Source organism: Quercus robur, chromosome 9 (genome assembly GCF_932294415.1).
Source record: "Quercus robur chromosome 9, dhQueRobu3.1, whole genome shotgun sequence".
In the NCBI taxonomy this organism is placed as follows: Eukaryota; Viridiplantae; Streptophyta; class Magnoliopsida; order Fagales; family Fagaceae; genus Quercus; species Quercus robur.
In genome coordinates, this window is record NC_065542.1 from 3,691,269 (window position 1) to 3,713,935 (window position 22,667).

The 22,667-nt window shown below is 32.3% G+C and overlaps 1 protein-coding gene across 1 annotated transcript in view; it reads right to left on the bottom strand.

Moving 5' to 3' along the window:
* The window catches only part of LOC126700437 (disease resistance protein RUN1-like), a 60,259-nt gene that overhangs the window by 17,525 nt on the left and 20,067 nt on the right, over window positions 1-22,667 (bottom strand). The gene's annotated exons all lie outside the window — the stretch shown is intronic.

A 22,667-nucleotide genomic window follows, 5' to 3' on the forward strand; every position in this document is an offset into this window, starting at 1 on the left:
GGAAGTTACATTGGGCTTGACTCCTACATCTTTAAGAAGGACTAAGAAATATAAATTCAGGGAATACAACTAGTTTAGAGAGATTTTCAATGTCCAATCAAGTATTTTACATTGCAGAACTTTTAAACTTAGAATTGGTAGACATTTAACTTGATTCTATATTTTGCTTTGATCTTTTCAAACAATTGTTAACATCTCATGCTTATTTAAAAAAAGAAAAAAAAAAGAAAAAAAAGAAAAAAAAAAAGAAAAAAAGAAAAAAGAAGAAGAAGCTAATCTTGGTCTCATGATTGCATCCAAGTTCTTTGAAAGTCAAAAACAAAATTTTTGTCATGTGATAAAACCTTTGACATGTTTCCCTTCCATCAATGCATTGATGATTGTTACAGAATAGTTGATTTTTTATGTGTGATGTAGTTTATATGATTTTGGCTCCTTATGGGTGTCCTTCCAAGACTGCCCACTGGCCTGTCGGCTACCCAGCCACTTCCTTGTAAATTTTTTGCTCAAGGCTTCCTATGCCTACTTTTCACTGCTTTACCTCTCTTGGGCTTTGTTGGCAAACATTCTTGCTGTACCAACCCATTTTATTACATTATTCTTCGGGATTCCTCTACCCATTGACTACCTTTTTACCTCTTTTACTCTCATGGGCTTTTTGCTAAATCTTGTGGGCTTCCTCGGCCCAATTACCACATATTTACTTCTTATTACTACTTGGGCTTATTGGCTTTTGGGCCAACCCATTGAGTTTACTATCTCATTTCCTAGGCTTCCTCGGCCCATTTAGTCCCTCTCTACCTCTTATTATTCCCATGAGCTTACTACTTCATTCCTTGGGCTTTCTTGGCCTACTTACTCCCTCTTTACCTCTTTTTATTCTTGTGGGGCTTGCTAGCCGTCAATCCTGCCATTCCAGCTTGCTGGGCTTGCTTTATTATTTTCTTTTCTCATTTTCTTCATATTGTTGGGTTTCTTTTGCTGTTGGGCCTTTTGTCAAAAGTGGGCATCAACACCAATCAAAATACGAATCCAAGTTATCAAATCCATAAGGAAAAAAAAAAAAAAAAACAAAACAAAACAAAATGAAAAAAAAAAAACAAAGCCAGATGTAGTTTATCTTATGTAATTGCATGTTAATAAGAGACTCAATTTTTAAACAGAGTAGGTGTGTAAGTGGTCATCTCAATTCAAACAAGTCATATACAATGACTTAAATTTATATTTGTAAATAAAATAAATTAAGAATAAGCATTGCTTGGCCCCACGAACTATGTAACTATTATGGTAATAATTAGTCTTTGCTTATCTCAATTCAAAGGCATCTTCTAGGAAAAATGACTGAAAATGAGAACAGGGAGAAAAGAACCTTCATAGGAGAGAGAGCAGCTTTGATACATTAACAATGTTTACCAAACACCCATCTGTTCTTTAAAGGGTTGAGCATACACATCCTCTCCTTCTAGGCATCTTCCAGTCAAAAGGTGGACTCAAAGTTATCATATCTATGAGAAAAACAAAACAAAAGAAAAAAAACAAAGCCAGATTTAGTTTATCTTATGCAATTGCATGTTAAAAAGAAAATGGATTGGAATGGAAGAGAAAAAGAGACTTTGTTTGCCCACCACACCTACTCTTTTTTTTTAAACAGAGTAGGTGAGCATTGTTTAATCCACAAGGTATGTTAGTATGAAGGCAATAATTAACCCAAGCAATGCTTATCTCAATTTAGAGGCATCTTCTAGAAAAAACAATTGAAAATGAGAGCTGGGAGAAAAGAACATTCATAAGATGGGAGAGCTGCTGTGACATCAAATATATACAATGCTTACCAATTCAAACTAACGTCTAGGCCTATTTAACTGTAGGAATCAGATCAAGCATAAAGGGATCATTCTTCGAACACCCTTTTGTTCTTTAAATGTGAATTCATTCATACTAGTATTAGTCCATTGGTATCTAATGAGAATGTATAACTCAGTTATTAATATCACATGATTTTTACTATTCTCTTGGCATCAACTGAGAATTTATAAAAGATTTCCAGTTTTGATGGTTACCTACTTTCCAGCACATGATTTATTCTGCCTTTAAAACACCAACAAAATGCTTTTTCTAGCCATTCTTTGTTCTTTCAAGTCAAACTGTTTGTAATTTGTGGTCTCATTGGCAGTTCTAATCAAACATACGATGGGAAATCCATTAACTTTATGCTGCACCTTAAAATCCAGGAGCCTTTCTAATTCCTAAATTGACAAAAAAAAAAAGGAGTTTAAAATATAACGAAAAGGAGGCATCTTGCTCTTAACATTACCATTACGCAATGGCTTTTGAATCACCAATAAATGGTCACTTGTAAAGAGAGAAGTTTTGTGTGTGTGTGTGTGGATATAGTAAAGAGATAGACTTTAAATTATATTATGAAAGTTACTAGCCATTATTAACACAGAATAATCACTTTTAGCTCGTTTTTGGGTAAAATTCTATAGGAACAGTTAATTTGTCTGCTCAAGCGAACTACCTTCAAAAAATCAAAAAGAAAGTTTGCTTTTGGTCCAACTGTCATCTGCTTGAGCAGAACTGCATTTCACTCAAACGAAATTCCTAAAACATGTCTTTCTTCAATCCAAATCCTTTATTCATTCTTCCACTTCAAAGTGTGATCTTCTTACATACAAGAATGGAGAAAGTGAGGATGGTTTAGGACACAATTTACTATTTAATTATTGTAGTTTATTAATTTTGGTATTTAGTTTGTAATTTTCATTATTTTAGGTTTAATTTGTAATTTGTTAAATAGAGGCATTGGAATTCAAATAAGAAAAGCAATCATTCTAATATATATATATATATATATTGAGAAAGCAAAAAACATATATAAATAACCATGTATTTTTTTTTTTTTAAGAAATAGGTAAAGTAATGTGGAATAATGTTTAAAAGTGAGATAAAAATTGTGTTCTAATTTTTAGGCAAAATGGAGAAGAGAAAGGAAAAAGCCTAAAACTTAGGAACAGTAAATTACTCTTTTAACTAGTTTGGTTTTTTTTTTTTTTTTTTTAATTATTTAACTAAAAGATAAGAGTATTTTAGAGACTTTAAGAATTTGTGTGAGGATAATTTAATACACAAAATAATGAAACTCAAACAAGAAATCTTGTTATTTGTAGCATATAGATGACTTGGATAATTTAGCGTTTATTACTATTTTTTTTAACTCTTTTTCTTTTCATCTTCTTTTTTTTATATATATATATTATAAATTTCTTATTATTCTCTCTCTCACGTTCTCTCTTAAAAAAGTGGTCTCTCTCTCTCTCTCTCTCTCTTAGCTTTGGTTTGATTTTTGTTTGAATTAATACTTGTTATTTTGGAAGTAAGAATTTGAATTTATATCAAAACACAATCTTGGCTATGATAATTACAAATCAGCATTCGGTCTATTCAATCTAGTTCAGTTAAGCTCAGTCCAATTCGGTATATTTCGGTCCATTTCAGTCTATTCGGTCCAATTAGGTCTATTCGGTCTTCTTCGGTCAATTCTGTTCAATTCGGTCCATTCTGTCCACTTCGGTCTATTTTGGTCCAATTAGATCATTCAGTCTTTTTCGGTCCACTTCGGTCTATTCAAGCCATTCGGTCTAATTTATCTAATAATTTGGTCCATCTGGTCTACTTCGGTCTATTTCAGTCCACTTCAGTCAGATCGGTCAACTTCCGTCTATTGGGTCCTCCTTGGTTCACTTCAGCTGAATTCGGTCCATTTGGTCTAATTAATTTATTGTATACTATTTTAAAAAAGATGGGTACTAGATCATGCTTTCGCATGGCTATCTTCACTCTACACAACGTAATAACTAAACTTTCCTTACTTCCAAATGGCTACCCATTCAGTAAAGAATTTTGCAACTAACATAATTTTCCTACAGTTTGGAGTGGTTTCAAATTGAACTAAGTTTTAATAAAATGCATGAACTTTTAAATTGTTTCAATTCACATCCTCAATGAGTCACTATTAACGGAATAAAAAGTAACAGAAAATTCACATAAAATGAGACTAAATCCTTTTTTTTTTTTAATCTTTACTAAAACTTATCTAAATACAAAAAAAAAAAAAAAAAAAACCCTCCAATACTAAATTATAAGAGCTCTAGTACATTATATGAGAATTATAAAATTATATAAATATTAATAATCAGTTATTAAGTTTATATCATCAAAATACTCACAATACAATTAATGTTATATAAATTCATGTCCAGAAAATATTATATCATATCCTATTTCTATGTAATAAAGGTTGGATTCTAGAAGTAGAAGTATTAGTTGCGCCAAGTGACTACACATGCTTTGCACTAAATGGCTACTCTTTGTTTTTTTTTTTTTTGAGGGGGGGCTACTCTTTGTTAAGGATTGGTAATTGATGCAATCCTTATATATAAGTTGGGGTGGGCTCCAATTAGTCTCTAAATTTTAAAAGTTTGAATTAAACGCATGAAATTTTAAATTTTTTCAGTTTGACGCCCTTAATGAATCACTTTAGACCATGTAAAGCTTTAAGATGTACACTATATGTAAATTGTAAAATTATATGACAATCAGTAATTTAGGTATTGCAACAAAAAAGTTCACAATAAAATTGATATTACAACTCCATATGGCAAACTTCTATAATTTAGCTAAATTATTCTAATTATATAATTTAGTTTATTTAGCTATTATAAAACAATTATATAATTTAAATATATAACTATAAAACATATATATATATATATATATATATATATATATATATATAGCAGCTTAAGAATTTTACTAAACCGTTATGTTGCCATGATTTTTTTTTTTTTTTAATAAAAGAATGTTGACTTCAAATGATAACAAAAAATAAACTGATTTGTTATTTTATATTTTTCATTATCATTTTATATGAAGGATATAAAACGTTTATGGGACCTCAAATGATTACCAAAGTAAGTGATTTTTTTTTTTTTTTTTCATTTTTTTACTTGCATTGTAAAAATATTTATGGGGAGAAATTAATTGTCTCTAATAGGTAATAATTCAAATAAAAATGGGAAGGAATAAATGAGTTTTGACAAGCTTTTTAAAGTAATTTTAAAATGGGATGGTATACATTTAAACGAACTCATTTATTTAGGAGTAATTAAGGAGGCTCATTACTCTATAATTAAATGATAAATACGTAATAAACGTAAAATGCGTCAAACATGTATGATATGTATAAATTGTTGTTTGCCATATAAAGTTGTAAGTTTGTATCATTTTAAAAAATGGCTTCCATCATTGTTGTATTTCTTGATTAAGGGACGCACATCATTTCATTGCCAATTTTAGAATCCAACTTTTATGATTATATATATGAAAAAAGGGTAATGTTAAAGCCACAAAACATACGAGAGAGAGTGATATTAATTATGATGGATAATCAACATTTATGATATTGAAAGCTAATGATAAGAATAGAATATAAATATTGTTGTGTGTGCCTGTTCGTGATGTATTAATTATGATGGATAATCAACATTTATGATATCGAAAGCTAGTAATAAGAATTGAAATATAGATATTGTTGTGCACATATACTATCTCATAGTTTTCATATATTTATTAATACTATTTCTTTATGTGACATTTAAAAGTTATGAGTTATCATGTGAGGTGGAGTAATTCATCATCAAAATTCAATGTTGATTTCCATAAATAAATAATTAAAAAAAATCCAATGTTGATATTATGTCTTCTTCTTTTTCTAGTGGGAGATATTATGTCATTTGACCCCTAATAATTTATTCTAGTTAGCTTGCTGAGTTGTAACGATAATTTCTTCTTATTTATCAGCATGGTCTGTCTTCTATTATGTAATACCTCAGCATATCCCATTCTCCAAATTAGGTAATTAACCTGACCATTATTGCCATACCCACCATATAATTAATTGTCTATATATGGATAATGCTGTTACTCCATAAGTCATTTAAACTGTTCTATATATAAATATTGCTATGCTTATACAAGTATCTACCATTGTAACCCAAATAAGAGTATTAGAGAGAGACACACACACACCACAGAAGAGAACATGAACAAGTTGGCTGTCTTTGTGGTGGTTTCTTTTGTTGTTGTATCAAGTCTACTTAACGTTTCTCAAGGTAAAGCTATTTTGATATTTTTGTCAAATTTAAGCTTTGTTTTGTCACCTCAATTTTACAGAAAGTCATGAACTGTTGATTACTCAAATGATATATATATTTACCACTATTTGCAAAAATAATGTGTCTATATTTATCTCTTGAATCTGATTTTATAGGTGATGATCAGCTCCGTTGCCGCGAACAGATTATTGTACCGAGCACATGCAGGGACGGAACTATGTTCAAGAAGAGGGGGGGCTGTGGCCCCCCCCAAATTTTTTTAAAATATTAAATAATAGTTATATATTTAAGATTTTAGAAAATAAGTCCATGAAAAATTATATTTACCCCTCTCAAGAAAATTATATTTGCCCCCCTCGACTTCAAATCCTAGTTCCGTCCCTGAGCACATGTGCCCAAATCAATTGCGGAGCAAGCTTTCCAGCGAGTGCACAAGCCAGGAACTGCTCTTGCCGACCAGCTTCTGCTCAGCAAAGCAGATGTGAATGCGATGTCGTCACTTGCGGAGAGGATAACACCATTAAACCAACTTCTTTGGGGGTTCATTAGTCCTCTGATATTGTACACTTTAAGAGGTTCCTATAAATGTTATCTTGTTTAGTTCACATTCATGAACTTCATAATCAACCACTGTAATAGCAATAACAGTACCGGACTCTTTCGATTATCGAAAACTAAAAAAATAAACAGTAGACTCTTTCTGCCTCTAATGCAATACCGTTCCTACAGCATGTTGCTTTTCATGATAATAGTAATAACAGCTATAAACAAGAGTTCAAATGACTACATGATCTTCTTAATTAAATCACTTAAAATGAAAACAGAAAAAACATATTAAAGCCAAACAGTATCTCAAAATTACATTGTTGCAACATAAACTGTTGCATTTCATTAAGATAACTCGAAATTGTTATCGCATTGAGTTTTCATAATCACAAAGAATTAACTGCACATATACAACTACTATCTTAGTAAAATTATGATCCTCTACCACTGGTTATGTTTCCAAACCTTGAATTGAAACTCACCGTGCAAATTTTTTTCCTTCTACATCTCCTTCTCAGTGTTGTTACTTATTGAATTTCACAATAAACAAAGTAAAACAAAAAAAAAAAGGTGGAAAACAGAGAGAGATAGAAAGCAACAGAAAATTGATTTGAGTAAAAATGAAATTCACTCGATGACGATTACAACCAGAGATCTGTTTATATAACTAACAAACTACCCGTTGTAACTCGTAACAGAACTAACAGAATTTGCAAATAACGTGGAGCCAATGAGGCATTGACATCTGGCAAGGACCAACAACTACTTAAGTGAATGGTTCCAATCAGTGAAATGGCGTCTCATCTTGAATGACAAAACGATGTCGTTTCGAAAAATAATAGAAGTAACTGAAAACAAAACGCCGTCGTGCCATCAAATTTGAAAAGCGGTGCCATTTAAATTAAAGAGCTGTTAAATTCAAAAGAGGAACTTCCGTGGTGTGCATTTTTTTTTTTTTGCTGAATCCGTGGTGTGCTTTTTATGTTTTAAAGAAGAAGAATCATAAACAACAACTTGTACTACTCTACTAATACTATTTCTTGTGAAATTTCTTGTTAAATTTAAGGAATGGGCATTGGGTATTGGAAATAAAGAGACAAAGTCAAGTGCAAGCATGCACATCCTCAGTTTTGCAGTGAAATTAACAACTCAATTGTTTAAAAAAAGTAGGTGTAAAAGTGAGTAGTGAGAAAACAAAGAACAAATATTATTCAACTACGTTAAAAAAAAAGGAAGGAAGATAGTTATATTTATGAGGGACTAACCACGATTGGCCTTTTTAACTTTTTTTTTTTTAATTTATTTATAATTCGAATATTTAATCCTTTGATATTTCTGCGTTAGAAAGTGAGAGTTGAATTTAAATACTTTGGTCTTAAACTTTTTTTTCTTCTTCTTCTTCTTCTTCTTCTTCTTTATTTGACTTGTTTAAGTGATGCACATGCGAATGGGATGAATTTAATTAGCAATATGCAAGTAATTTACTCCCCTAAGGTTGTATCAATTTCAGCTATAAAGTTTTTGTGCAAGTTACTGCTAACCAGCTAAAAAGTTTTGGCCAAATTGCATAAAAACTCCTGAGGTTTGGGTTAATTTCAAACACACCCTCTGTACTTTTAATTGTGTATTTATACACCTTGGGGGTTTCAGGGGCTCTGGTAATTTACCGATTGGGACCGAGACTTAAGAACTGCAGGCTCATGAGTCACAGCCAGTTTGCATCTTAAGAATTTGTTTATTAAATTATTTTTAGAATGAATTTTTATTATAAGTTATTAGAAAAGAAAATAAGTTTTTATGATAAAATGGTCACGTGCACTACACGTGATCACTTGAAGTAAGAATTTTGTCATTAATGAAAGCTTAGGGGTGAATAACACAAAATTAAAAGTGCAGGGAATGTGTTGCAATTGGGTCTTTTTGAAATTTGCTATTACGTTTTGTTTATTTATTTTTTTTTACTTTCTTTTGCTTTTTTTTTTTTTTTTTTTTTTTTTTCACTTTGCTTTTAGTGAAAACTTCTTATTTTTTATTTTTCAGATAATTAGCTAAGTGGAAATTTGATGACAGATATTGAGTGCGTTCTTGAAAAGAGGAGAAAGAATAATTCCCTGGTGACCACTAGCCAGCTATAAATAATTAAAGTTTTATTTGTATTGCTTTTTTACTAACGTGAAAGTTCTATTCACTTTATTAGTAATATTTTAAAAAACAAATAAGTAGTATTTTTTATTAAAATTTTGTTAATATTGATTGGATGTTAATTCTATTTTTTTAGTACATTTTTAGTCTTCAATTTTAGCATATTTTTCATTCTTTTTACTCTATTTATATTTGGCTTACACTTTTGCCCTCTAACTAAATTTCTAGTTTCGTCCCTAGTATTAATTATTAAATGAGTCTTTTTATATATTTTTTTTATTTGACAATCACTACAACAGAAGAAATACAGATATAAAACAAGGATCCGAGGTTCCTCAAAAAAAAAAAAAAAAAAAAGATAAGGATCTTGTTAATATATACTCTTAGAGTATTTTAATACCAATTTTATAGTAAATTAATTAATTTTTTTATTTTCTCATAGAAAAATTTTAGAAATACTTTCTAAACCAATTCCGTAATTAACTTTTCCCATAAAACAATAGGAAAACACAAAATCTCATTAAACAAATTTTCTATTTCTCCACTTTTCCCATGCTTTCTCATCATTCAAATTAAATTGAACACAAATTAAATATAAATTTAATATTTAAAAAAAAAAACAGATAATTCTGAATTCACACAAACATTGCATAAGAGAAGAGAGAGGACCTTGTCCTTGAGGATGCGGATCACGTTATCAAGGTCAAGGAGATGAAGAGGCTCAAACGATTGGTCGCAGAAAAAAACTTTGTGTGTGAGCGCTCACTTTTCAGTTTGAAAAGAGAAAATATTAGAGAGAGTGTATGTTTATGTTATAGAGAACTTGTCGACTGCAATGGTGACTATATTTAAATGAAGTGTCGGCTTCTGTTCATGTTAGCGAGTATAGGAAATTTCTAGGAAAGTTTCCTCATTGACTCTTAAGTCCACTCGTTGGGACCAGATAATTGAAATCAAAAGCAAAATATTCTTTGACCATGAAATTTACATATTGAGAGTTGCATGTGAAAGCGAAATTTTAACAAATCAAATTGTCGAACAATTTTTGACACTTTTCATAATGCTTTTATGCGATTCCATGCTTTACAATAAGTTTACAAAGTTGGTTTCTATTATCCCCCGAATTATTCACTTCAGATCTTTGATAAAGACATGCTTTGACTCCATTCGCACACTGTTTATGTTGTCTATTTTTTATTTTTGAAACCAATTAATTTTCCTTGTTTGAGAAATGACCAAATACTTCCAATGTGTTATGTTCTCAATTAAATTAACAGTTTCTTTTTATTCATGGGATTTTCTTTTCTACTAGGTCAAAAATTCCCCAATTAATAAAAAAATAATAATAAATCCCCTATTAATAATGAAATACCAAAAAATGCCCACCTAACCCGACTAGGTAAAATAAAGCCGTGTAATATTAACCCAACACGGTTAAATTTTAACCTAGTCAAATTAAACCTCACCTCATAAACACAATTACACAACCTATGGTTAATAGTAAACTAAACCTACACTACCTATAGCATCCATCAATTCAATTCACTCAAAGAACAAGCACCTGATATAGAAGACAATTGACAAGTCCATTGGAACAGGACTTCTTGGCATTGAATAAAAAAGGAGGACCTCATACCACAATTTAAGATATTTTTTAAGAGACCAATGTAAGAAGGGACATTTCTTATAGCTGTAGCAGTTTTGCTCAAATCCAACAACTCTAGACTCTGGCAGTCTGACCAGATTTTTGCTTTCCCTTAAACTCAATAAAATTGCTAATGGATGTCTTGCTATCTAAGCTTTCCAGTTTTGATGGTTACTAACATAGATAGTCTTATAAACCGTCACAAATTCAAACATGTTTTGGTGTCAAACTTTATAAAAAAATTTAACAAATATAAGTTTACATCTTACAATAATAAAATGAAATTGAGAAAAATAAAGTACTGTGTCTATAACTATTAGACTAATTATTATTTTCTAAGAACATCATGGGACTAACTCAAATATTTGGAGGAACCAATTCCTATTTTTGTAGGCTAAAATTTTGAAATTTCAAAATAGCTATATATATACTAAAGGAATTTTTCTAAATATTAAGGGAGCCATGGCCCCCACCCATGTGTGTAGCTTCACCCTTGCACATGGGATGAACTTAATTAGTGCTATATGCAAGTAATTTACTCCTCCATTAAAAAAATTGAAGAGAAGATTTTATTTATTTATTATTATTTTTTTTTTTTTGAGAATCAGAGAAGAAAGTGTAAGTTCGTGGTAAGTGGTAACCAGCAAAAAGCTTTGTTTACACTTTATTTTGCTTTTATTAGAACCTTTTAATTTGCTTTAGAGGGAACTTTTTATTTTTTTAACGATAAGTACGTTGTGAAAATGTGATGACAATTACCCTACACATATTGTGTGGTCGAAAAGAAGGAAAAGAGTAACTTCTTGGTGGCTAGTTATGAAGTCTTGTTTAATGTTTATATTGCTTTTTGACAACGGGTTTGGCTTACTTTTAATATTTTTTTAACTTAGACATGTCTTTTTGTTTTAAATATACAATGGCTAGTGGTAGTGTATTTTAATCCTTACCTTTTATTTAGTTAGTGGATGATGTGATAATCTCTCATTAAAACAAAATGAGATTATTCAAACATTTTGAGAAACTATAAAGTTCTATTCATATTGCTTTCTTTCTATCTATTCATAATCAATATGCCATCGTACATCACACATGAATGCTCTAGTGGATTAATCTATAAACTTTATGACTAATAATGCATGCACCCACTAATTAATTTAGTATCAGCAGTGCGTAAAGTAGATGAAAGAAAGGGTACAAGCAAAGCTAATTATGCACTTCATGATCATTGATAAGGACATAGCTGTAACTTTGTTTGCACTCGGTTTTTTTTTTTTTTGGCGTTTCTTAGTATGGCTGATTTTTGTTTTTTTGGGGTCTCTATTTGAAAAAGTAGGAAAATTCTTTTTGTCAAAAGCGGAGGGTACAACCAAAATGTAGAAGAATACGGATAGGGTGGCTTAGAAATTAAGAAACTGAAAATGAAGAGATCAAAAAATAATTGAGGAAAAAAAATGTAAGAGCTAGGAGCAAGCAAAGTTTGTAATCAACAACAAGATCATTGATATCAGAGCGGCTTTGACATCAACTGAAGAATGTTTACCCTTTCAAAATAATGAATTACACCTTTTTAAAGTGAATAATGGAATCACTCTGCAAATAATGTGATTGTTCTTTGAAAAACTGAACATGCAAATCAATGTAAGGGTGCACAAAAAAACCAGCCTGGTAATGGCAAATTAATCTGTTCCATGCCTTCTCATGAAGTAGCTCCATCAGTTCCAATACTTCTCATTGAATTGTTTGTTGATTTTTCAATCTTTAGAACAAGACTTTTTAGATTTTTATGAGATAAAAATGTTATATAAGATATTAGGTTTAATTCTCTGCAGAGTATGTGTATAACTGTGTTGTTTGTCGATTCTGGATCTTTGTGAGTGATGTTGCCGTTAATCTTTGCCCTTTTGTATAACACAGTGTATGATGACGATATTTTTTATCTTCTTTATATGCAAAGCAATGTTTCTGACCTAGCAAGATCCATTTATAATCTCATAATTTTCAACTTCGCTAAAGATATCTCGTGTTGCAACTACACCTAACATTTTTCTCCTGTATATGTTATCCAAGCTTGCCTAGCCTTATTGACAGACGTTTCAAGTCAACTCTCAGAATCTCATGAGCAGATCAAGCCTTGTGATTACTGCTCATTGGCAATCTTGTCTCTATATTAACATGTGGTGAATATCAACCAAACATGAACAATTATTGCTGGAACTAACTCTGAAGTCCCACTATTGAAACAAATTGGCTCTATTATTCAGAGTGCTAAAATTAACTCTCTAGTAATAGAGTTTCAAGCCCAACAAATGTTCATAAAATAGTTTGAAGCAAGAGTAACGAGGGCTCTAGCTTCTGCGGTGACTCCTAAGCTCAGCAAATGTACACCCACTGGCATTATCCAACTTCCTTGTTCTTCAGGTCTTCAATCAGCACAGCAAGTTGCCAAGGAACCTTCTTCTTTTCCAATCTTCCACTAACCAAAACAAGTCTGGAAAAACCACTCTGTAGAGCCTTAGTTAATGCTTCTCATACAGTACGCTGCCACTAGTTTGCATATGGCAGAACTGCAACAGCCAGAAAAAATTATCCCGCCAGCCCAATATTTATAGGCAAAACAACCCCATTTGCAACTTCTCTGCCTGTGCCTCTCAACAGTCAGCAACACATGCCATCCCTTCACAATCAGACACACTCGCCTTGGTACTCTCCTGCAGTTACTCTGATCCACATGTTGTTTATCATAGGCTTGTGTATACCTACAACACAAAGCTTCACTGAGCATTAGCATTAGCATTTCAGAAACAGACTCTTGCGCACCCTCAAACATCACTTTGTTGAGGTTATACCACAAGGTCCACGGAGTTAGGATAAGACAATCTATAGAACATCACATATTCCTTCTTATGAAAATCAAGATCTTCCATCAACTGAGTCAACCACCGCTTCAAAGAGCAAGGGCAAATGAACTCAGTTCTAAGCGTCTAATCTGACCAAAACCATACAGCCCAAGCAAGACTCTGCTTCAGGAATACATGATCCAAGTTCTCCTCTTCCTCATTGAATAAGACACTTGGTTTCACTCACCATATTTGTGTTGTATGAGGCCACATCAGCTTATCAGCAACTCCACATCTCAAGACAGGGATAGCCAAAATTTGAGCAGCCACTTCTGGAGAGTACAGCTCTCTAGCCGTCCTGTTTTCAAGTCAAATTGTAAAGATAACATTAAATACCAATTAACAGATGTAGCTTGTTTTGATTTCTGTAAGGATTCCTAATTGCATAACCTAGGTCCTTTCCAATTGAAAAATATTGATACACACACCTGAATGTTTATAACAATGTAGGTTCTTTCCACTATGATAATACACGAGGCAGAAGCAACAAAAAGAAGGGGAGGAATATGACCCAACTTAAATTTAGACAACACTTTGGATCTTTCCACTACAAAATATAATACATCAGGCTAAAACAACAAAACCAAAGGGAAAAGTATGACAAAACATATATTCTGGATGTAACTTATCAAAACCACGATAACAACAAGAGCAGGACTTACCAATCAAAGCAGGAAACCTTCTTTTGTTTTCAACCTTGTCTGCATGGTTGCTTACCTGCTTGAGCTTGCTTACTTTGACGACAAATATGCACCAGAGGATTACGTTAGTAATTCATGGCTTAGTATGTTGTATGCTCAGGTTTAACTTCTGTAATCCTTTAATTCTAATTCTATTTGAGTCGCTTTGATAGTGTAGCCAACTAAGTTAACATACGGAGATAAGTCTTCAGGCTTGTTTTACCATGTGAAATGAGCTTGAACAATTTGGCCCTGGACATGCTCCAATATGGGTAAGGACAAATTTCAGTCAATAATTTCATTGAGAGTTAAAAATATAGAAGTAAGAAAACTTCAAGAACATCAAGAGGCAATTGCACAAAAGTCAAATGGTAGAAGCTTACATAATTAAAGAGCAATATTTTTGCTACGTATTAAAAGAGTTTTAGACTATTAATATTACACACGAACAGGGTAATTACATGGGGTAGTGCTTGTGGACTTCTAAATTATGACAGCGCAGGCAGTGAGGAGGGTGGGGAGAGATTCAGATTTTGATCCCGCTGCCCAAAGAATGAGCCCAAGTCAAGAATGGGGACGAGAGTCCAAAGTGGCCTCCACCTGCTTGACAGAACGCTTGTGGAGACAGCACCCTGGATTGGTAGAAACGAGAGGTTGTGGCAGTGTTGAGTAAAGGAGAGGGAACTCTCACATTTCTCTGCCTCTCTCCTCTCTGCCCTTTTGATTCCAGGCTGTGATTCAGTGTGTGTGTTTCTTTTTTGAGTTTCTACTCTTTAATGAGAATGTGGGGGAGTGAGAGGCATAATTTTAAACGGGAGATATTAACATGGAGATATAACAGTAAACAACAACAAGAAGCTTTTAGTTGCATTTCTTTGTTTGTCCTATTCAAATTGCTAGGAGTCTCATTGAAAACTCTAATCAAACATATGATGGGCAATCCATTAATAAATGTACAAAAGAAAAAGATAATGTATCAACTAACAGAACTTGAATTAAGAAGAAAGACAATGACTTACAGGGAAAAAAGTTGATTAACCTTCAAGTTCACTTTCACTTAGCTCTTCACGACATTCTTTGTACTCACTTGACTCCTCATAATCTGAGTTACTCCTCATTGAATTGTCGAAAATATGATGGGGAACATCCAAGCCCTTATAAGAAGTGATGCTATGATTGCTTCTCTCAACCATAGTTTGATTAAGATCTTCAATGGAATACTAAACAACCCAGCTGAAACAACCAGCCATGACCATGCACCTATCTAGCTATCTCTATTTTAAAATAAAACTGAATCCTTTCACTTCCTTCTCCTACCCTTGCAGCTCTTCTCCAACAGGATAGGTTGCCAGTTTGAACACTTTCTAAAGGTCTGGACTTGCTTACCCTGCTACCGAGTCTTTTCTTTGTTTATTATCTATCAGTTACCCTGCTCATAGAAATTAAACTTTTACAATACATGATCACATTAATGGCAAAGAGAGGCTCTTTCTTCACGGTTGCCTTGTTCTTGTAAGTTAAAAAGGACCATAAAATAGAGACAGAAGACAATGAGAAGTACATAAGTTCTCTAAATTGCTCCCAATTCCCTTCACCCAGCTCTTCATCCATGCCTGAATCAAGTAAGGCTATATGAAATTAGTTCTAATGGAAAGATCAATCCAAAAAAGATTTCTCCAGATATGATGTGGAAAAAAAAAATGGTCTAAGGTTTCAATATCCTTGACACAGAACATACGTACTCAGATAAGATGTCTTCTCAATTCTTCCCTCACAAGAAGAAAATTCAATAACATCCTCCAACGAACAACAATAATTTTAGATAGTAATTGTATCTTACATAAATGGTTTCAATGCTCAGGGTCTTCATTTAAAGTTGGGCCAGTAAGATCATAAAAGACTAGCCAGCTTGGTTTCTACAATTCCTGGTATGCAACAACCATTATCCTTTTTCTACCAATTAAGCTCGAGAGTTGGGATGAGGCCTTATGAGCATGTCAGCAACACCAACAGGAGTTGTAAAATTCTCTCAGCACCATTTTGGCATGGAGTTTCAAACCCGAGAGTATCTTTGTCTAGCACATTTGCCTTAACTTTCGGAGAACTTAAGCATTTTTATTGGATGTCCTTTGGGGACATCCAATAAAGTTGGAACCATATGTATATACCTGGATGTTTATAATAGGTATATTATCAATTCGCTTTGAAATGCAATACATCAAGCTGCAATGACAAAACAATGAGGAAAATGTGACAACACCTAAATTCTAGACATGATGCATTAAAAAACCGATAACAAGTATAACAAGGCTTACAATTCTAACAAGACGACCTTCTCCATCTATCAACCTTGTCTACAAAGTTGTTTGTATGCTTAAATCTAATTACTATAAAGACGAATATGTGAAATGGGCATGGATGGTTTGCCTTGGTCATGATTTGAAATGGGTCTAGAAATTTGAAGAACATCATCAGCCCAAAGAAAAAAAGTCACATGATAGAAACTTCCATAATTAAAGAGTATGCTATGTATAAAATGAGTTTTAAACTATTAATATTACAGATCAATGAGGCAATGCATGTGATAGGCTGACAGCACCGTTGCAATTCAAACTTGACATTATATTTTTATAATCTATTAAGGTACTAAATGTCTGAAAATAAGAAGAACATGGGAAAACAAAAAAAGAAGAAGAAGAAGAAAAAGAATATATTAACAGTATTTGTTGATTTCCATAAGTAACATTATTAACCTTTTGAACTTTGTCTTCAATGCTAGGAGTGCCATTCACAACTCTAATCAAATATATGGTGGGCAATCCATTAACAAATGTACAAAGAGAAATTGCAACAACCAACAGAGCTTGAATTGAGAAGAAAGACCGTGACTTATAGGTAATCAAGAGAAATTTTTTTTTATCAAACTTTGAGTTCACTCGCACTAGATTCCAAACCACATTCCTCGTACTCACTTGACTCCTCAGAATTAGAGTTACAATGGCTTCGCATGGCTTTGTAACCTTCCACTATCACTGTCGAAATGCCAAAATTATTTTGGAGAACATCGAAGCCCTCATGAGGAGTGAAGCCATTGTTGCCTCTCTGAGCCATAAATCGGTTGAAGTCTTCTGCGTCTTTCTTGTATACGATAAGAAACCCGCATTTCTATTGACAATCTTACTGAATCCATTTGCATAACATGCACTCAATATGTTCATGTTTTCCTTGTCCTAGTAGCAGTCAAGAGTAAAATAAATTGTGCCAGCGCCTTTACACAAATGAGAATAAGTTTCTTCTATATTCACTTCAACTTCAGACCCCATACTTTGATGGCTAAACCAGTTTGGATTGGCGATTTTTAGATTTAACTCATTCAGTCATTTGTTTTTTGACGTTATCAATCAAGAACTTTTTTACACGATATATCTGAGATTGAAAATGTAAAATTCCGTGGAGATCTATTGAGTTGTAAAATAAAAAAAATTATGAATTTCCTAATGAATTTTTGTCATGAGCTATGTAAATAAGGGTTTCAGATCGTTTGCTAGTGTGCTTCCTTAGTACTTTCTCAAGTGCCCTCTCCTCTACCATTGGTTATGTTGAGCTGTACCAATGGCTATTTAAGTGAACAGTATCACTATCAATTAACGAAAATGTGTCGCTCTTCTTTAATGACAAAACAATGTTGTTGCTTCGTAAAATAATAGTATTAACTGAAAACAAAACCTTGTCAAAAGTGGTATCATTTAACGAAAAGATCCCTTAAATTCAAAACAAGAACTGTTTTGGTGGGCTTTTCAAGTGTTTTGGAGACTTAAATTCTTACCCTTGCCCCCCCTACTCCCCACAAACATTCATACTTGTGAAGTGACTATTGCACAAGGGTGAGTGGTGGTAAAGAAAGCAGAATCATAAACACTAGTGCTACTGTACTAATTTGTAGTAGATGTGAAAGTGAGAAAACAACCACCAAAAATTATTCTACTATGTTAAACAAAATGAAAGATAATTTTGAGAGACTAAAATGACGGCCTGATTGTTTTTCGTTATCAACATATATTATAAGGAATTTCTCTCTAAACAACAAATGTAATCTTAAAATTCTATGGATTTCTATTTTGTTCTAAAAAAAATTTTTATGGCTTTGGTGATGGATTTGCACCATGATACATTGATACAAAGGAACATTAACAGCACTAGAATAAAAATGTACAAGATTAGGAATCCACTATGTAATATCGAGGCTAATGTTCACAAACAAGTTAGGAGCAAAGGTTGCTACTTGCTAGAGATTTGAGGCCCTTCCAGAAGATTTTTGTCCATCTGTCCAAACCCGATCATCTGTCAACTGTTCCAAAACACCCTGAATGTCCTTCATCAGCTCTGCCACCACCTCCTTGTTACTTCTATTCCACCCTCTTTAGTCTAGCTCAAACAACCAGCCTCTAGTTTTACAAACAAAACTGAATGAATCCTCTCCAGTTCATTCTTTTACCTTTGCAACTCTTCTCCAGCAGGATTGGTTGCCAGTTGAAAGACTATAAAGGTCTGGGTTTTGCTTATTTTGCTGCTGTTGAGGGTTTCCTTTAGTTCTTGACAGTTACCTTGCACATAGAAATCAAACTTTTACTATGCACGACCACATTAGTGGCAGGGAAAGGATCTCCCTTGCCTTGTTCCTATAAGTCCAAATTGGCCATAAAATAAAGACAAACGACTCTGAAAAGTAATTTAAGTTTTTTAAATTGTTACTGACATCCTTCAGCCAGCTCTAAATCCAAGCTTGAATCAAGTAAGGCTAAATGAAATCACTTGTAAATGGACAGGTTAAAATAATAATAATAATAAATAAATAAATAAAGAAAGAAAAGAAGCCTTTTTAACAATTCCAAATAAGTAAAACCCCTATGCATACTTTAACATAAAGCAAACCATATTATATGGAAAGGTAAAGAAGGAAATATATAAGAATTAGAATTCTAGTTTATTCATTTTGAACTACCTGTCAATCTGTCATGCCTTCACTAATGAGCTTGTTCTTGTGGACTTCTAAATAAGAGAAACCTAGAAGCCTAATTCTGAATGGAAGAAAACAACATGGGATAGAATAATAAATCAATATAGCTTTGGCAGTAAAAGCTTCCAATGTCGATGTTTACTTGCTTTCCAGCACATGATTTCTACTGCTTTTTAAAACACCAACAAAATGCTTTGTCTTGCCATTCTTTTTTTGTACATTGAAACAAAGGAACCAAAACAGCACAAGAAGAAAAGAGTACAAGATTCGGAGTTTGCTTCCAGTTGTCCAAGCTAATGCTCATGAAGAACTTATGGGCAAAGGGTTGCTAGGGATCAAGGCTCTGCTAGGACATCTGTCCACCTGTCAAATCCAAACATTTGTAATCTGTTGAATGACCTTAACCACACAGCCTCTCTATTGGCCAACTCTGCCACCTGTTTGTTAATACAAAGCTGTTAGCTTCAAAAATCTTTCACAGAAAGTCAATAAAGCTGCTGTCGTATAGTATCTTTAACAGCTCAACTGAAACATCCAGCCATGGAAATGCACCTTCTCTATCTTACAAAAGAAGCTGGATCCTCTCTATTTCCTTCTCCTATGCTTGCAGCTTGTCTCCAATAGAGTTGGTTGCTAGTTGGAACACTTAGATTTGCTTATCCTGCTGCTATCAAGGCTTTTGAACTGTTAGTTACCCTGCACATTAAAATCAAAATTTACAATACATGACCACATTAGTGGCAGAGAAAGGCTCTTTCTTCACAGTTGCCTTGTTCCTATAAGTCCAAATAGACCATAAAATAGAGAAAAAAGACAATGAGAAGTACTTTAAGATCCCCAAAACTCCTTCCTTTCATCCAGCTCTTCATCCATGCCTGAATCAATTAAGGCTCAATGAAATTAGTTCTAATGTACATATCAAACCAAACCAGATTTCTCTACATAAAATAAAATAAAATAAAAAGGTCTAAGATTTTAGTATCGTTGACATAAATGATTGAGTCCTCAGATGCCTTCTCAATTTTGCCCACACAAGAAGAAAATTCAATAAAATTAACCAAAGAAGGACAATCATAAAGGTAATTGTAACCTACATATCTGGTTCCAAAGCTCAAGGTCTTCACTTATAGTTGTACCAGTAAGATTAACAAAGGACCTGCCAGCATGGTTTCTACAATTCCTAGTATGCACTAGCCATTATCCTTTTTCAACCAAATATCTTCCAGATTTAGAATGAGACTTAATAATCTTGTTAGCAACACAAACAGGAATTTGTAAAATTCTTTCAGAATTATTTTGGCTATGGATTTTTCAAACTAATTCAAAATTTCACCTGAAAGTATCTTTGACTAGCACATATGCCACAACAAGAACCTATGCAATTTCATTAGACATCCCTTTGCCTTGGGGACACCCAATAAAATAGGAACCTTATATATATATATATATATATATGTACTTGTATTTCTATAAAGGTGAATTATCAATTCACTATGAAATGTAATACATCAGGCTAAAATGAAAAAACAACAATGAAAATGTGACAAAACTTAAATTCTAGACAAAATGCATCAAAACAATGATAAAAAGTAGGGCAGGGTTTACAAATCTAAGTAGATTACCTTCTCCAATTTTCAACCTTGTCTACACAGTTGCTTGCCTGCATGAGTCTAATTACCATAAAGACGAAATGAAAAATGATCTAGTATGGTTTGCCTTGGTTATGATTTGAAATAAGTCTTGAAAATTTCAAGAATATCAAGAGCCCAAAGCACAAAAATTCATATGGTAATAACTTCCATTATTTATTTTATTTATTTTTATACAAGATAGAAATTCTACTCTGACCTAATCTAAGTGTATATGTGAAACTTCTATAATTAACGAGCAATGTTATGTACAAAATGAGTTTAAACTATTAATATTACAGCTCAACAAGGCAATGCAAGTGATAAGCTGATACCACCATTTCCATTCAAAATTGACATTACATATATTTTATTAAACTCCTAAATGTTTGAAAATAAAACAAAGAAAATAATGACAATATAATTAACAAAATGGAGAGGAAAAAGATGTCACTTTTAAATGAAATTTGAAGATTATTAAGGTCTCACCCATGCCTCAGCACAAACATCACATGGGATGATGAAGTGTAAGATGTTTTCCTAACATTGCAAAACAATGGAAGCAAATGGCTAAGGCTGTTTTGTACTTAGAGTTCAATACTATCTATTATTCACAGTAACTGTTGATTTCCATTAGTGACATTATTAAGTTTTCATGAAACTATTAATTCATGGTGTGTGCCTCTTGCATCTTCATCTAATTTGTTGATTACAATTAGTGACATTATTAACTTTCCAAACTTTGTCCTCAATCACAATCATAAATTCATAGAATTCTACTTTATTCATTTTGAAAAAACTGTCATGCAAAAAAAATGAGGTTGTGCTTTTGGATTTCTCTAAAATGAGGACAGGGAGGGCAGTGATGAGGAGGGTGGGGAGAGATTCAGAGTTTGCATACTCTGTAGATCTAAGCATGGTTGTCAAAACATGAATAATATCGTGAATCAATTTTTTTTTTTCCGTGTCATATATCCTATCGTATTATATACCGCAAGATACACAAAAACTTAATAATATTTTAAAAAAATTATAAATATACATATATAAAGGCATATCCCCCCCCCCCCCAAAAAAATTATGTTCATTAAGAATTTAGAATATGTTCAACTAATAACTAATTTAATCATTAATTATGTAATAATATTTAATAAAGTTAAATAAATAAATTTTATATAAAATGTTAACATATTTTTATAACGTATACATTCAAATTGATTAAACTTTAAAGTGATATATAATACATGACATATGAGCCAAAATAATGATTAATTTTCATCATATTCATCATTTTGCCTAATTAACTCCATCTAAGTCAATGTTATCATCATGTTCATCATCTTACAAATTTATTTCTTCATCGACATTTTCTTCATCATCATCAAAATTTACTTTCTCTTATTGTTCTTTTATTTTAATAATTTTTTTTTTGTATTTCTTCTTAGCATTCTAACTTCTTAGACTTATAACAATAATAACAAAAATATAAAGTAATTATATACTTTTTTTATTTAATACCCTTTTCATAGTATATATGAAAGAACTTTGCAAATATGAAAATGAAGTCTCAAGTATGTAATCTCAATTTTGTAGGAGAAAGAGAGAAGTAAAAAAAAAAAGAAAAAGAAAATTAAAGACATGTTATTTTATTTGGCTCAATAATAATCTAATAATTTTGTGTTAAAAACAGGTCTACAAACTTATTAAACTCAAATAAAAGTACAAATTTTGTGTTAAACCGAAAAAAAAAAACTAGTACGTTTGGCAGCAAAAGCTTTCCAATTTTGATGTTTACTTGCTTTCAAGCAGATGATGTCTTTTGCATTAATAAATGTGCACTTAGAGAAAGAAAATGCAGACACGAAAATGACCCTAGCAATTAGTGAATTTGCCAGCAGTCCCATTGATAACTCTAATCAAACGCATGGTGGTCAAT